Genomic DNA, 17028 nt, shown 5'->3' with positions numbered 1-17028 from the left:
GGAGTTAGCACTAATTTACAAGTGAGTGTGTACACACTTCATTAAGTTTTGGGACCAAAACTCACTTATAAATTATGACCAGCCCGGTGTTCACACACACTGATGTCCCGAGGTGGACATAACCCAATGTCCACTGCCCTGACCTTATCCCTTTTGTACAAAGGGAGTAACCAGCCATGTGTCCACTCTAGCTTGCTCCACAAAGCACCTGCCTGCCACCTACACTGGACAACTCACCACCTCACTCCTCCTCCTCTCTCTAGAGATGGGCGCCTCCTTCATGAGGTCTGTTGGGCTGCATTTTCTGCACTTTCTCCTTCCCAACTCCATATCCAAGCTTGCTAAGGTGTTTTTCAAGCTTCGAAGAGTGTTTCCGGATGCTAATCACTCTCCTACTCACTCCCAATGACTGAAATTCAGCAAAACAGCTCTCTTTATTGCTATAATTTTTGGTATTTTTGCTGAAAACCCTAATTTCAGCCCTCCTTTCTCAAGTTGAACCATAGGGGAAGCTTTCCCAAGGTTGCCTTCATTCTCTTGAAGACTTTTGTCGCGAAGAAATGCGACAAATCGAAAATCTCTTCACTCCAAGGACTTCCATCGCGAAAACTTCCGTTGTCATCGACTCTACTTGCAATTGGTAAGCTTTAATGCTTAAATATGGAAGCAAGTAGCAGGAGGGAGGAACCGGATTACAAGATCACATACCCTGTGTAGTGTTCTCTTGTCTTACGTGCTCTCTTGCACATTGTTGCTACCATGTGTTGGTGGAACAATAGAGAGTACATGTAGGGAACATGGGCACTTGAGAGGGTAGTGTGGATTGCAAGTCTACATCGACAACTACTTGTTTCTAATATTGTATTAATATGCATTGATATGAAAATTTGGTCAGAAATGCGCATGACACTATGTACTTGATTCTTTCAAGATCAATATACTTTATTTGAGGGAGGGGTTGGCTGTTTTGGCTCATTGTGTGTCTCTTGTCAATTCAGCAATTTACTTCTTGTATTTGAGCAAGTGTCCATCAAATCTTAGTGTATTTAAGTGTATTGATTAGCATTGTGTTCAACCATGTTACATTGGTATCAGAGCATACGGTTCTCTTTCACTTCTATTGTGAGAGACGATCACCGTGAACACTAGCTATCTCTACACTTAGAACATTATGGACAGCCATACAATGAATGTTGGAGATGCTAATACAAGAGGTAGGGACAATGAAATGCATGCCTCCAATGCTTTATAGGATGAGCAAGCTCATGTGGTGCACAATAGGGAACATGAATATGTGGAAAAGCGATCCCGTGGCAAAGAGAAGATGTAGGAAGAAGAGTCCATAGTCTTGAAGGCTGAACTTACTCGTATGCAGGCTCTTCTCCATGCACAACAAGAAGAATTGAATCTCTATCGCCGCGAGGATCCATTGGAACATGACCGTTTGAAGGCCAAGAAAGCTGAATCTTATATGGATCATGCAATGGCAATGATTGCTCAAGAGTTGCACATGCAACCGAGGGATGCAGCACGTGCATACTTGGCTCGTACTGAGGTTGCCTATGTAGAAAAGGCAACCATCCCACATGTCTCGGAATCCCCACAGGTGCCCGAACAAGAACTTATGTCTAAGAGGATGAATCTCCATGCTATGGGAGAGGAACAATCAGTGACTTCACGCCATGCAGGAATACCTTATGTAGCCCGTGAAGGATATAATGTTTATGGCAGTGGTCAAAATGTATGTCAAATGCCATTGCTGGCTGAAAATGTGCATGCACAACACATGCAACATGGGCTGCAATTTTTTGTCGGTGCAGGTGTTCCGCGTATCTCTCATGCCACTCATGCCTTCGAGTGTGCTCGTGAGGGAGAAGCTATGGCTGAAAATGTATCAATGCATGTTGAGGGGCCAACCATGCCTCATGCTGACAGGGACGTGTATCTATGCCTTATGCATCATCTTTTGGTCCTAAAATGATGCCAGTCACAGGGGCTGTCCCAATGGACAAACATGGGGGAAAACATGTTGAGATGCAAGCACATGCATCAAAGTCTCGTGACTTCAAAGTGGGAGACAAATCTGTGAAGTTTGACACATCATGGGGAATATGATGCATCAAAGGCACTTGCTTTTATTGCCTAGTTTGATATTGCTTTCAGTGATGAGGATTTCACTCAGAAATCCATGATCCGGCATGTAAGCATGTTCATGAAAGGCACTGCTGTCCATTGGTGGCTCACTGAGAAGCTCTCACCGAATCCTGAAAGATCATGGGAAGAGTTCAAGGAGAGGGTCTATGCTCAATTCTTGCCTAAATGCATTGAATGAGATAACAATGAAGTGGGATTGGGTGAAAGCAAAATGAGGGGGAATCAGTAAATGCATATGTACAAAAGCTTTGGAAAGTGCTTTTGGAGGTGTCTCCATTTATGCATGTCACCGAGGCGGAAAGGAAGAGAAGGTTTCAATCAGGATTGCAACCTGTGTATAGAGCGGGACTACAAATGTATGCTGGTCATACCTTACACCAACTCATCGCCACCGCCACTGCCACCGCAATTGAAACTCAAATTGAGTCGATCCAGTAAGGCTAAACCCTCATTTCAAGCCAATGAGAGGGCTGTCCAAAACTTGCAAAATAATGGACAGCCACCTGAAAAGGACCAAAACCAAGATAAAAATGGTCCAAAGCTGAATATAACACTACCAAGAACCGTCTCTTCAAATTGAGAGAGTATGGTCTCACTCCGGAGCAGAAAAAGCAATATATGAGTGAGGGGAAATGCTTTACTTGTGGTAGCACTGAGCATATTGCAAAGGCATGCCCAAACAAGAAGAAGCGTGATAATGCAAATGCATTAAAGCCTAATGTGCATATGGTTTTGGATGTGTAGAGCAACACGTCACATGATAGCAAAGACAGGGTTGTATGTAAAGCTTGGGGATAGCTCAAGGATCAGCTCGCTTTGTTTATGTTTGATGATTGTGCATATGAAAATTTCATATCCAAACAGATGGCAGTTGCTTTGGGTATTGAAGTGGAGGACATGGGTCCTCAAATTGAAGCAGGGGCTGCCTTTGTTGGTAGAGAAGTGCAGGTCATGCCTATTTTTGGCAAGTTGCGCATACACATTCAAGGCTATGTGGATCATGAGGATTTTCTTGTGGCGCCTTTGAATGGTTGTGATGTATTGCTTGGAAAGCCTTGGCATACACGTATTGATCCGTGCAAGGCTTACAAGACCAACAGGATCATCTTCATGCATAAAGGCTGAGAGCATGTAATTGATGCTGGTGAAGAGGGTGATACCATTCTCCTTGTATCTCATGTACAAATTAAGAAAGTAATGAAAAAAAGTGTTTTTGCGTACTGAATTTTTGTACGAGATCATGTTGAGGAAAATAATGTACATGTAAACACTCTTAGTAGTGATAGGCTGAAATTTTTGCAAGAGCACAATGATTGTTTTGCTGATGAGTTACCAAATGAGTTGCCACCCGTACGACTGGAATATCATCGCATTGATCTTGTGCCGGAAATGCTCCGGCAACATTCAATAGAATGATGGATCGTATATTCCGTGGACACAAAAAATTTACAGGTATCTTCTTTGATGACATCCTAGTCTTCTCGAAGATGGAAGAAGAGCATAGAGCTCATTTGGCCATTGTTTTTGAAGAACTCCGTAAGCATAAACTCTTCATAAATGCAAGGAAGAGTGAGTGAGTTCTTGTCAGAGATACATTATCTTGGGTATATTGTGTCCAAAGATGGAGTGGGAATGGATCCTGCAAAAGTTGATGCAATTCGGAATTGGCCCGAATTGAGTTCGGTCCATGAGATCCGTAATTTTCTTGGATTATGCTCTTACTACCGCAGGTTCATTCGGCACTTTGCATGGACTGCTTCTCCTTTGCATGGTTTGACAAAGAAGAAGACCGTGTTCAAATGGACTAATCTAGAGAGGGATTCCTCAAATTGAAAGATGCAACTACTCATGGTCTAGTGTTGATCATTCCGGATTTGCAAAAGCCTTTTAGTGTGGGATGTGATGCATCTGGAAATTGCATAGGAGCTGTCTTTAATCAAGAGGGACATGCCGTGGCTTATGAGAGCGGTAGATTGCATGATGTAGAGCTCTCTCTTGGCATTTATGAGAAAGAGCTATTGGTTGTAATTCATACACTTACTATATTGAAACATTACCTTCTTGGGGCTGATTTCACTGTGAAGACAGATCACCAGAGTTTGAGGTATTTTCTTACCCAAACTAAGTTGTCAGAGAAGCATATGAGGATGGCCAATTTCCTCTCTATGTTTCATTTTTAGATCTTGCACAACCCTGGAAAGAAGAATGTAGTGGCCGATGCATTGTCACGAAAGCCGTATGTAGCAGCTATCTCGGTTGCCTCTCATGCGGACTTGTCTGCCATGCGTGATTTGTATCATACGGATGCTGATTTTGCCACTATTTGGACTGATTTGATGGCTGGTCATGCACAAGCCTCATATGTGATCAAAGAGGGTTATCTCATGAAAGATAATTGCCTATGTGTGGTGTCTGACAAGAGGCAAGAGGTTTTGGATGAGTGCCATGCTCCTCCATATGCTAGTCATAGAGGCATAAAGCCTACTACGCACATGATTGAATGGTATTTCTTTTGGCCAGGTACGTACATGTATCACCTATCAAAAGTTGAAATTTGATAGGCAAAAGGCACTAGGTTTGCTTCAGTCATTGCCTACTTCCACGAGCCATGGGAAAGTATTACAATGGATTTCATTATGACTTGCTACGGACCCAATAGGGTAATGATGCAATTTGGACAATTGTGGACAGGTTTAGTAAGCAAGCTCATTTCATGCCGGTCAAAAAGACCATTAAAGCTGAGCATATGGTTAAAATATATCTTGCACAAGTGTGTAAGTATCATGGAATATGCCGAAGGTCATTGTGGGGGATAGGGATCCCAAGACTACAAGTCTCTTTTGGCGGGCCTTATTTGATAATATGGACACCAAATTGGACTTCTCATTAGGTTATCACCCTCAAATGGATGGGAAAAGTGAGGCTACAAATTCAGCTGTGTTGGATCTCTTTAAATGTTATGTGGCGGATCAGAAGTCTTCTTGGGAGAAGTACTGACCGCTTGTGGAATTTGCATACAACAACACGGTGCATGCATCCACGGGAAAGGCCCCGTTTGAGATTGTTTATCGGAAGGTGGTTTTGCCACCCATCTTTCGCACAAAGGATGAGATATTTGCAGTTGATGAGTATGTAAGAGACTTGGATATTGCTTTTGCTCAAGTGCAGACAACCATTGCAAGGTCACAAGACAAGCATAAAAAGGTTGTCGACAAGCATAGAAGGCAATTGGATGTTAAAGAGAATGATTGCGTATTGTTGAAATTTGAGAAAGCAAGACTTGCAAAGAGGCCTCGCAAAGAGGGTGCATATCCTAAGCTTGCAACTAGGTACTATGGGCCTTTTCGAGTGAGAAGATCAATGAAGTGGCTTTCAGATTGGCATTACCTAGTCATTGGTACATACACAATGCTTTTCATGTGAGTCTCCTTCGCAAGTATGTAGGGCCGCAGCCCAGTGAAACGGTCATTAAGGATCCACCGGAAGTGGATGAGCTTGAGGAGATCTTGCAGCTTGAACAAATTGTGTATCACAAGGAACGCAAGCTTGCTGCAGGCAAAGTTGTCAGGCGTGACCTTGTGAAGTTTAAGAACTATCTTCCCATTGATGCTAAATGGGTAGATGAAGAGTTCTTCAGAGATTGCCCGCATGTGCTTCAGACATATTTGGATGCTTTTCAGTTGCGGACAACTGTTTAGAAGCTGGGGGGGGGATGTCACCATTTGGCCACCCAATTGGTCCACCCGTGCTTTCTCATCATGTATGTACATTGGACTTGTGTCCATGGCAGTTGTATATGCCCGGGATTGATGCCACTCATGTGATACGGTGGACTTGGCTTTCCGTTGGGACTTGTGCCTCCGTATACATGCCCGGAAATGCTTGGTGGATTGGTGTTCCATTGGGTCTGGTGCCTCGTGTACTTGCCTGGAGCACGTCTATTTTGGTATAGTCTCATGAACGGGGATTGTTCATACCAATGCTGCATTGCATAGCATCTTTATGTGCTTGCTTGCAATTGAAATTGCGTACTGTTTTCATGCTTGCTTGACCAATGTGTAGTTCCGTGTAAGGGGACGCTCACGAACCGTGCGTGTGAAACTGTCTGCTATCATGGTTATGTGGCATGTGACAGGTGGTAAGTATTGGTCATAAACCTAGCCTTAGGAGTTAGCACTAATTTATAAGTGAGTGTGTACACACTTCATTAAGTTTTGGGCGACCAAAACTCCCTTATAAATTATGACCAGCCCGGTCCTTCATGAGGGCTGTTGGGTTGCATTTTATAGCACTTTCTCCTTGTGCCCAACTCCATATCCAATCTTGCAAAGGTGTTTTTCAAGCTTCCAAGAGTGTTTCCAGATGCTAATCACTCTCCTGAAATTCAGCAAAATAGCTCTCTTCATTGCTGTAATTTCTGGTCTTTTTGCTGAAAACCCTAATTTCACCCCTCCTTTCTCTGGTTGAACCATAGGGGAAGCTTTTCCAAGGTTCCCTTCATCCTCTTGAAGACTTTTGTCATGAAGAAATGCGACAAATCAAAGATCTCTTCACTCCAAGGACTTCCATCTCTTCACGAAGACTTCTGCTGTCATCGACTCTACTTGCAATTGGTAAGCTTTAATGCTTAAATATGGAAGCAAGTAGCAGGAGGGAGGAACCGGATTACAAGATCACATACCCTGTGTAGTGTTCTCTTGTCTTGCCTGCTCTCTTGCATATTGTTGCTACCATGTGTTGGTGGAACAATAGAGAGCAGGTGCTAGGGAACATGGGCACTTGAGAGGGTAGTGTGTGGATTGCAAGTCTACACGACAACCACTTGTTTGCAATACTGTGTTCATATGCATTGGTATGGAAATCTGGTCAGAAATGCCCATGACACTATGTACTTGATTCTTCCAAGATCAATATACTTTATTTGAGAGAGGGGTCGGCCATTCCGGCTCATTGTGTGTCTCTTGTCAATTCAGCAATTTTCTTCTTGTATTTGAGCAAGTGTCAATGAAATCTTCGTGTATTTAAGTGTATTGATTAGCATTGTGTTCAACCAAGTTACATTGATATCAGAGCATACGGTTCTCTTTCACTTCTATCGTGAGAGACAATCACCGTGAACACTAGCTATCTCTACACTTAGAACATTATGGACAGCCATACAATGAATGTTGGAGATGCTAATACAAGAGGTAGGGACAATGAAATGCATGCCTCCAATGCTTTATAGGATGAGCAAGCTCATGTAGGGAACATGAATATGTGGAAAAGCGATCCCGTGGCAAAGAGAAGATGTAGGAAGAAGAGTCCATAGTCTTGAAGGCTGAACTTACTCGTATGCAGGCTCTTCTCCATGCACAACAAGAAGAATTGAATCTCTACCGCCGCGAGGATCCATTGGAACATGACCGTTTGAAGGCCAAGAAAGCTGAATCTTATATGGATCATGCAATGGCAATGATTGCTCAAGAGTTGCACATGCAACCGAGGGATGCAGCACGTGCATACTTGGCTCGTACTGAGGATGCCTATGTAGAAAAGGCAACCATCCCACATGTCTCGGAATCCCCACAGGTGCCCGAACAAGAACTTATGTCTAAGAGGATGAATCTCCGTGCTATGGGAGAGGAACAATCAGTGACTTCACGCCATGCAGGAATACCTTATGTAGCCCGTGAAGGATACAATGTTTATGGCAGTGGTCAAAATGTATGTCAAATGCCATTGCCGGCTGAAAATGTGCATGCACAACACATGCAACATGGGCTGCAATTTTTTGTCGGTGCAGGTGTTCCGCGTATCTCTCATGCCACTCATGCCTTCGAGTGTGCTCGTGAGGGAGAAGCTATGGCTGAAAATGTATCAATGAATGTTGAGGGGCCAACCATGCCTCATGCTGACAGGGACGTGTATCTATGCCTTATGCATCATCTTTTGGTCCTAAAATGATGTCAGTCACAGGGGTTGTCCCAATGGACAAACATGGGGGAAAACATGTTGAGATGCAAGCACATGCATCAAAGTCTCGTGACTTCAAAGCGGGAGACAAATCTGTGAAGTTTGACACATCATGGGGAATATGATGCATCAAAGGCACTTGCTTTTATTGCCCAGTTTGATATTGCTTTCAGTGATGAGGATTTCACTCAGAAATCCATGATTCGGCATGTAAGAATGTTCATGAAAGGCACTGATGGGGAGAAACCTGAATTAGGGTTTAGAGTTCATTCATGGGAGACATACACAGAGAAGCAAGGGAGAGAGAGAGAGAGTTGTGGGGATAAGTCAACTCATGAAAAGCATGAGTGTGTGACTCCCCTATCACACATGTATATTGCACTAGTACACATAGTGCACTTAGTACATTAAAAGTACTAAGTGTACTATGTACTATAACTTATGGGCTTGTACACACTATAAGGGTGGGCATAACGCCTTTACCCCAACAACCTCCCACTTAAAGGCAAAGTGCCCTTAAGTAAAGGAAAAGAAAAAATCAGCATGTACATGATAATATACAAGGCCATATCAAGGCTGAAAATGGCCTCATCCAATGCCCATCAAGTGTCTGCAATGAGCAAACCGCTCCGGAGGCAAACTCTTCGTCAACAGATCAGCCGGGTTGTCATCCGTGTGAATCTTAACAAGCTGAATTTGCTTGTTCTCTATCACCTCTCTGATGAAGTGATACTTCACATCCACATGCTTCGTCTTTGCATGAAAGACAGGGTTCTTTGCCAACTGGATGGCACTCTGACTGTCACAATGCAACAATGGAATATCCCCTGTATAACCCAAATCAACCACTAACCGAGATAGCCATAATGCCTCCTTGCAAGCCTCTGTGGCTGCAATATACTCGGCCTCTGTAGTAGATAAGGCAATGCACTTCTGCATCCTGGATATCCATGACACAGCACCTCCTGTGAATGTAAAGACATAACCGGTAGTAGACTTCCGGTTATCTGGATGACCGGCATAATCCGAATCCGTGTAACCATGCACTAATGCATCCTGTTTGCCAAAGCAAATGCACAAATCCTGTGTGCCCTTCAGGTATCTCATGACACCTTTCACTGCTTCCCAATGCTTCTTGCCAGGGTTGGCCATGTATCTAGAAACCACTCCCACTGCAAATGCAATGTCCGGCCTAGTAGCAACCATGGCATACATGAGACTGCCACAAGCTGAAGCATACGGAATCTTGGCCATATCAGCCCTGTCTCTATCTGACTGTGGGCTGTCCATAGCACTGAGTTTCACATATGGAGGCAAAGGAGTACTAGCTTTCTTCCCCCCGTCCATATTGAACCTCTGCAAGACTTTGCCAATGTATTCCTTCTGAGACAAATACAACACATGCTGATTTCTGTCCCGAAGTATCCGCATACCCAAGATGTGATTAGCATCACCCAAATCCTTCATATCAAAGGTTTGATGCAGCCTCTGCTTCAAAGCATCCATCTCTTTACGAGATTTCCCAGCAATCAACATATCATCAACATACAAAATGAGAATCAAGAGACTGCCATCCAAAGCTTTCTTGGTGTACAAGCAGTGATCTATGTCACTTCTCCTGAATTTCTGAGATTTCATGAATGTATCAAATTTATGATACCATTCTCTTGGTGCCTGTTTGAGCCCATAAAGACTCTTTTTCAGCTTGCATACAAGCTTCTCCTTTCCACTTACTGCATAACCCTCTGGCTGCTGCATATATATCTCCTCATGGAGATCACCGTGAAGAAAAGCAGTCTTCACATCCATCTGAATCAAGTCCAGATCATCATGCGCAACCAAAGCTAACACAGCTCTAAGTGTGGTCATTTTGACCACTGGAGAGAAGATCTCATCAAAGTCCACACCATATTCCTGCTTGAAGCCCTTAGCCACTAACCTGGCTTTGTATCTTGGCTTTGCATCTGGTGCAACTTTGAGCCTGTAAACCCACTTGCATGGCAAAACTTTCTTGCCTGCAGGCAAATGCACCAACTTCCATGTTTCATTTTTATGCAGAGAATCCATCTCTGAGTTCATGGCACGCTCCCATAGAGCCTTGTCTGCCCTCTGTAAAGCCTCTTTATAACATGAGGGCTCCCCACAGTCAGTAAGCATCAAATAGTCAACCCCTGGAACAAACCTGTCAGGGGCTCTGGAGGGTCTAGTGGACCTCCGTACCCAATGACCATCATTTGACTCCACTTTTGCCCTTTGGCTTTACATCTTTGGCTTCATCCTTCTCTTTGTCTTTGCCTTTTCCCTTTTCTTTTTGATCATTTTTCCATTTATAGCATTGCTTTTTGATGTGTCCCTTCTTGCCACAATAATGGCATTCCAAATCCTTTTTGGAGCGAGACTTGCTCCTTCCCCTTTCTTGGCTTTTCCCCCTTTGCTGGGATCTCCCACGTGCATTCATTGCATTGGACTTTCCAACAGAGTTGTTCTTCCTGTTCATCTCTTCTTGAAGAAGAGCACCCTCAACATCTGCATATGACAGCATAGCATTCAAATTGCTAGTGGCTGTCCTGAATGTGTCCCAACTCTCTGGCAAAGTGCATAACAAAAAAGTGGCTTTGAACTCATCGTCCATTGCCAACTTTTGATTAATGACCTGGCTGACAATACCATTAAACTCATTTAGATGGGCTGTCATAGACGCCCCTTCCTTCATCTCAAGACCTATGAGTTTCTTCAACCAATACACTTTGCTTGAGGCACTTTGTTGGGCATACAAGTCCTGCAATCTCTGCCACATTCCCCAAGCTGTCTTCTCTTCACGAATGCTGAAAAGTAATGAGTCTGACACAGACAACATGATAGTAGATCTTGCCAGCTCATCCATATCTTCCCACTCTTCAGCAGTAAGAGAAGCGGGCATCACACCCCTTTCTTTGATAGGCTTGTGCTGCTTTTTCTGGAGCAACACATTGTAGCACTGGGTTTGCCAAATATCATAATTATGCGAGCCTTCAAGCTTCTTGATGTGAAGCAATGAAGAGCTCTCACCTGTGGTTGCCATAGCAATATGCAACCTTTAATGCCTGACTCCCTGCAAATGTGCAAACACTGCACCCAAGATGTGCAAACACTGCACCCAAAGCACACAAAGTGCTCACAAATGTTCTCCCAAGCTTTATCTCCCACTGCGGAAGCACGAATGCAACTTTTCTCCCACTTTATGTGATGAAATCACCAAAATCTGGTTGCTGCAGATTTTGGACAGCACCTTAAATGTGCTCTGTTGCCCTTCCAAAGTACTGTACAGCAGTACCAAGTGCTCACCTGTAATGTACCAAAACTGTACCGGCAAGTACAACAGCTGAAATTGAACCTTTTGGTCACTCAAAACAGTGTACAGCCATGCCAAAACATGCACAAAGCTGTGCCAAATCTGTACCAGCAGGTACAATAGCAATAAATGCTCTCCTGGCTGTCCAAATGAGTGAAAATCAGACTTTTACAGTCCCGTACACTGCATACAACAGTCCCGAACAGAAATTGGGCAAAAGCCCCTTGACTGCAAGCTGATTTTTGAGGATTCAAGGCATAAATGTCTTGCCTGCTGCTTTGCCAAGCTCAACAAGCATACGAACTTGAAAAGCCCCTTGATTTAAGATCAATTTCTGATCATACATGGTACATTGACGCACATGAAGGCATCCAGAGTGTTCACGATGCTTCCCCCTGGCCACATATACATTAAATACATGAAACCCCCTTGATTTACAGGCACATTGAGTGCTTGTAAGGCATCAACACATTATCCACAGCATCAAATGTGATTGCCTGCATGCAAATCAACCAAATCGGCACAAAAGCCCCTTGATTTGCACTGCAATTTGCTGCAATTTTGCCCAAATGTGCGATTTTTCACATCATACAGCATGTATGAGTGCTTAATTGCACAATTACATCAAAAGCCCCAAATTTCGACATTCAATTTCCTGCAAATTGATCTTGATTGTGACCAATTTCCTGCAAATTGATCCTGATTGTGACCAATGTCACCCAATTTTGCCAATTTCGCTCAAAATTGAGCAATTCGGCACCTGTACCTGCTCAATTGATTGAATTGATAAGAAATTCCCAAAATTGAAGGCAAATACCTCTTAATTTTTTGAATTTCTCTGATCTACAGGCTGAATTTCAGTTGTTGCAGGAGAAAGAGGTTGATGATGCTGCTGCTGCTTTTGCAAAAATGGGCAATTGAAGGAGCTGCTGTGCAGGTTCTTGGAGGTGATCCTTGCTGCAGATTTGATGGATGCTCCAATCAAGCTGATGCGTTTGCTGCTCGCAACCCGTGGCTTCAGACAAGCTGTTGAGTCTGATGAGAGGTGTGTTGCCTATGGCTTCTAAGACTCCACCTCTCCGACTGTTAATTTGCTTTTGCTGCGTTGTCCATGGCCATGCGCGAGCCTCCAGTAACGTCGATACAGAATTGTCGCTATGAACAGTGTGAGAGACGCTGCAGTTGCAGGAATCAAGCCTCGCGCAAGCTTTGAGCTCCCCATGTCATAGTTGTCTCTCGAGTCTCGAGTCTGGACATCAGTGCCTCCGCGTGCAGATTTAAGCTGATTACTGCTGTGCGCTTCAAAGTTGCCGCCACCTTCGCCTAGTGCTCGCTACACGTGTTTTGTTACCACACTCGCCTGGTTGCTACACGCGACAAGCGTGTTTTTATTGACGTCGCCTCTTCGCTTGATTGGCTGCGCCTGACTCCTTGTCCGCCTGGCTGCTGTGACCCTGATGCAAGCTGCTCAGCGCTCTCTGCCACAGCTGTAGTATGACAGCAGCAAAGCAAGCAGCTCGTTCAGCTATCAAGGAGAAGAGGGAAGAGGGAGGGATCACTAAGCTCTGATACCAGTTGATGGGGAGAAACCTGAATTAGGGTTTAGAGTTCATTCATGGGAGACATACACAGAGAAGCAAGGGAGAGAGAGAGAGAGTTGTGGGGATAAGTCAACTCATGAAAAGCATGAGTGTGTGACTCCCCTATCACACATGTATATTGCACTAGTACACATAGTGCACTTAGTACATTAAAAGTACTAAGTGTACTATGTACTATAACTTATGGGCTTGTACACACTATAAGGGTGGGCATAACGCCTTTACCCCAACAGGCACTGCTGTCCATTGGTGGCTCACTGAGAAGCTCTCACCGAATCCTGTAAGATCATGGGAAGAGTTCAAGGAGAGGTTCTATGCTCAATTCTTGCCTAAATGCATTGAATGAGATAACAATGAAGTGGGATTGGGTGAAAGCAAAATGAGGTGAAATCGGTAAATGCATATGTACAAAAGTTTTGGAAAAGTGCTTTTAGAGGTGTCTCCATTTACGCATGTCACCGAGACGGAAAGGAAGAGAAGGTTTCAATCGGGATTGCAACCCGTGTACAAAGCGGGACTACAAATTTGTGTTGGTCATACCTCACACCAAATTATCGCCGCCGCCGCCCTCGCCGCCACCGAGCAATTGAAACTCAAATTGAGTCGATCCAGTAGGGCTAAACCCTCATTTCAAGGCAAAGAGAGGGCTGTCCAAAACTTGCAAAATAATGGACAGCCACGGTCCAAAGCTGAAAATAACACTACCAAGAACCGTCCCTTCAAATTGAGAGACTATGGTCTCACTCCGGAGCAGAAAAAGCAATATATGAGTGTATGTTTGATGATTGTGCATATGAAAATTTCATATCCAAACAGATGGCAGTTGCTTTGGGTATTGAAGTGGAGGACATGGGTCCTCAAATTGAAGCAGGGGCTGTCTTTGTTGGTAGAGAAGTGTAGGTCATGCCTATTTTTGGCAAGTTGCGCATATACATTCAAGGCTATGTGGATCATGAGGATTTTCTTGTGGCGCCTTTGAATGGTTGTGATATATTGCTTGGAAAGCCTTGGCATACATGTATTGATCCGTGCAAGGCTTACAAGATCAACAGGATCACCTTCATGCATAAAGGCCGAGAGCATGTAATTGATGCTGGTGAAGAGGGTGATACCATTCCCCTTGTATCTCATGTACAAATTAAGAAAGTAATGAAAAAAAGTGTTTTTGCGTACTTGATTTTTGTATGAGATCATGTTGAGGAAAATAATGTACATGTAAACACTCTTAGTAGTGATAGGCTGAAATTTTCGCAAGAGCACAATGATTGTTTTGCTGATGAGTTACCAAATGAGTTGCCACCCGTATGACCGGAATATCATCGCATTGATCTGGTCCCGGGTAGCTCACCACCTAATAGGCCAGCCTATCGTGTAAGTGCATCCCAAAAAGAGGAGATCATGAAGCAGGTGAATGAGCTTCTTGAGAAGGGTTTGGTTCAGCCAAGCTCTTTTCCATATTGTTCACCCGTCCTCTTGGTTCAAAAGAAGGATGGATCCTTTCGTATGTGTGTGGATTATAGAGCTTTGAATAAGCTTACCATCAAGAATCGGTTTCCGATTCCATGCATAGACGACATCCTTGACAAGTTGGATTGATCGGCATGCTTTACCCGAATTGATCTCAAGAGTGGATATCATCAAGTGCCTGTAGTGCCTGAGGATGTACACAAAACTGCTTTTAGGACAGCATTTGGGCTTTATGAGTAGCTTGTTATGGCTTTTGGTCTTACAAATGCTCCGGCAACATTCAATAGAATGATGGATCGTATATTCCGTGGACACAAAAAATTTACAGGTATCTTCTTTGATGACATCCTAGTCTTCTCGAAGATGGAAGAAGAGCATAGAGCTCATTTGGCCATTGTTTTTGAAGAACTCCGTAAGCATAAACTCTTCATAAATGCAAGGAAGAGTGAGTGAGTTCTTGTCAGAGATACATTATCTTGGGCATATTGTGTCCAAAGATGGAGTGCGGATGGATCCTGCAAAAATTGATGCAATTCGGAATTGGCCCGAATTGAGTTCGGTGCATGAGATCCGTTTTCTTGGATTATGCTCTTACTACCGCAGGTTCATTCGGCACTTTGCATGGATTGCTTCTCCTTTGCATGATTTGACAAAGAAGAAGACCGTGTTCAAATGGACTAATCTAGGGAGGGATGCATTCCTCAAATTGAAAGATGCAACTACTCATGGTCCAGTGTTGATCATTCCGGATTTGCAAAAGCCTTTTAGTGTGGAATGTGATGCATCTGGAACTTGCATAGGAGCTGTCCTTAATCAAGAGGGACATGCCGTGGCTTATGAGAGCCCTAGATTGCATGATGTAGAGTTGGGGCTGATTTCACTGTGAAGACAGATCTCCAGAGTTTGAGGTATTTTCTTACCCAAACTAAGTTGTCAGAGAAGCATATGAGGATGGCCAATTTCCTCTCTATGTTTCATTTTCAAATCTTGCACACCCGAGGAAAGAAGAACGTAGTGGCCGATGCATTGTCACGAAAGCCGTATGTAGCAGCTATCTCGGTTGCCTCTCATGGGGACTTGTCTGCCATGCGTGATTTGTATCATACGGATGCTGATTTTGCCACTATTTGGATTGATTTGATGGCTGGCCATGCACAAGCGTCATATGTGATCAAAGAGGGTTATCTGATGAAAGATAATTGCCTATGTGTGGTGTTTGACATGAGGCAAAAGGTTTTGGATGAGTGCCATGTTCCTCTATATGTTGGTCATAGAGGCATAATGCCTACTATGCACATGATTGAGCGGTATTTCTTTTGGCTAGGTATGGGGAAGGACATAGAGGCACATGTACATGCATGTATCACCTGTCAAAAGTTGAAATTTGATAGGCAAAAGGCACCAGGTTTGCTTCAGCCATTGTCTATTCCCACGCAGCCATGGGAAAGTATTACAATGGATTTCATTATGGACTTGCCACGGACCCAATAGGGTAATGATGCAATTTGGACAATTGTGGAAAGGTTTAGCAAGCAAGCTTATTTCTTGCCGGACAAAAAGACCATTAAAGCTGAGCATATGGTGAAAATATATCTTGCATAAGTGTTCAAGCATCATGGAATGCTGGAGTCCATTGTGGGGGATAGAGATCCCAGGACTACAAGTCTCTTTTGGCGGGCCTTATTTTATAATATGGACACCAAATTGGACTTCTCATCAGCTTATCACCCTTAAACGGATGGGCAAAGTGAGGTTGCAAATTCAGCCGTGTGGGATCTCTTGAAATGTTATGTGGCGGATCAGAAGTCTTCTTGGGAGAAGTACTGACCACTCGTGGAATTTGCATACAACAACACGGTGCATGCATCTACGGGAAAGGCCCCGTTTGATTTTGTTTATGGTAAGGTGGTTTTGCCACCCATCCTTCGCACAAATGAGATATTTGCAGCAGCTGATGAGTATGTAAGAGACTTGGATGTTGCTTTTGCTCAAGTGCAGACAGCCATTGCAAGGTCACAAGACAAGCATAAAAAGGCTGCCGACAAGCATAGAAAGCAATTAGATGTTAAAGAGAATGATTGCGTATTGCTGAAATTTGAGAAAGCAAGACTTGCAAAGAGGCCTAGCAAAGAGGGTGCATATCCTAAGCTTGCAACCAGGTACTATGGGCCTTTTCGAGTGACCGAGAAGATCAATGAAGTGGCTTTCAGATTGGCATTACCTAGTGATTGGCATATACGCAATGCTTTTCATGTAAGTCTCCTTCACAAGTATGTAAGGCCGCAGCCCAGTGAAAGGGTCATTGAGGATCCACCAAAAGTGGCTGAGCTTGAGGAGATCTTGCAGCCTGAATAGATTGTGTATTACATGGAATACAAGCTTGCTGCAGGCCATGTCTATTTTGGTATAGTCTCATGAATGGGGATTGTCCATACCAATGCTGCATTGCATAGCATCTTTATGTGCTTGCTTGTAATTGAATTAAATGCTGTTTTGATGCTTGCTTGATCAATGTGTAGG

General features: G+C 43.7%; 1 protein-coding gene across 3 annotated transcripts in view; it reads left to right on the top strand.

The window, feature by feature from the left end:
• The window catches only part of PANK2 (pantothenate kinase 2), a 186611-nt gene that overhangs the window by 34353 nt on the left and 135230 nt on the right, over positions 1-17028 (top strand). The window lies entirely within an intron of this gene.

Source organism: Cibotium barometz, chromosome 46, assembly GCF_041138505.1.
Source record: "Cibotium barometz isolate CiBa-2024 chromosome 46, ASM4113850v1, whole genome shotgun sequence".
In the NCBI taxonomy this organism is placed as follows: domain Eukaryota; kingdom Viridiplantae; phylum Streptophyta; class Polypodiopsida; order Cyatheales; family Cibotiaceae; genus Cibotium; species Cibotium barometz.
This window is presented reverse-complemented; position numbering and strand designations above follow the sequence as displayed.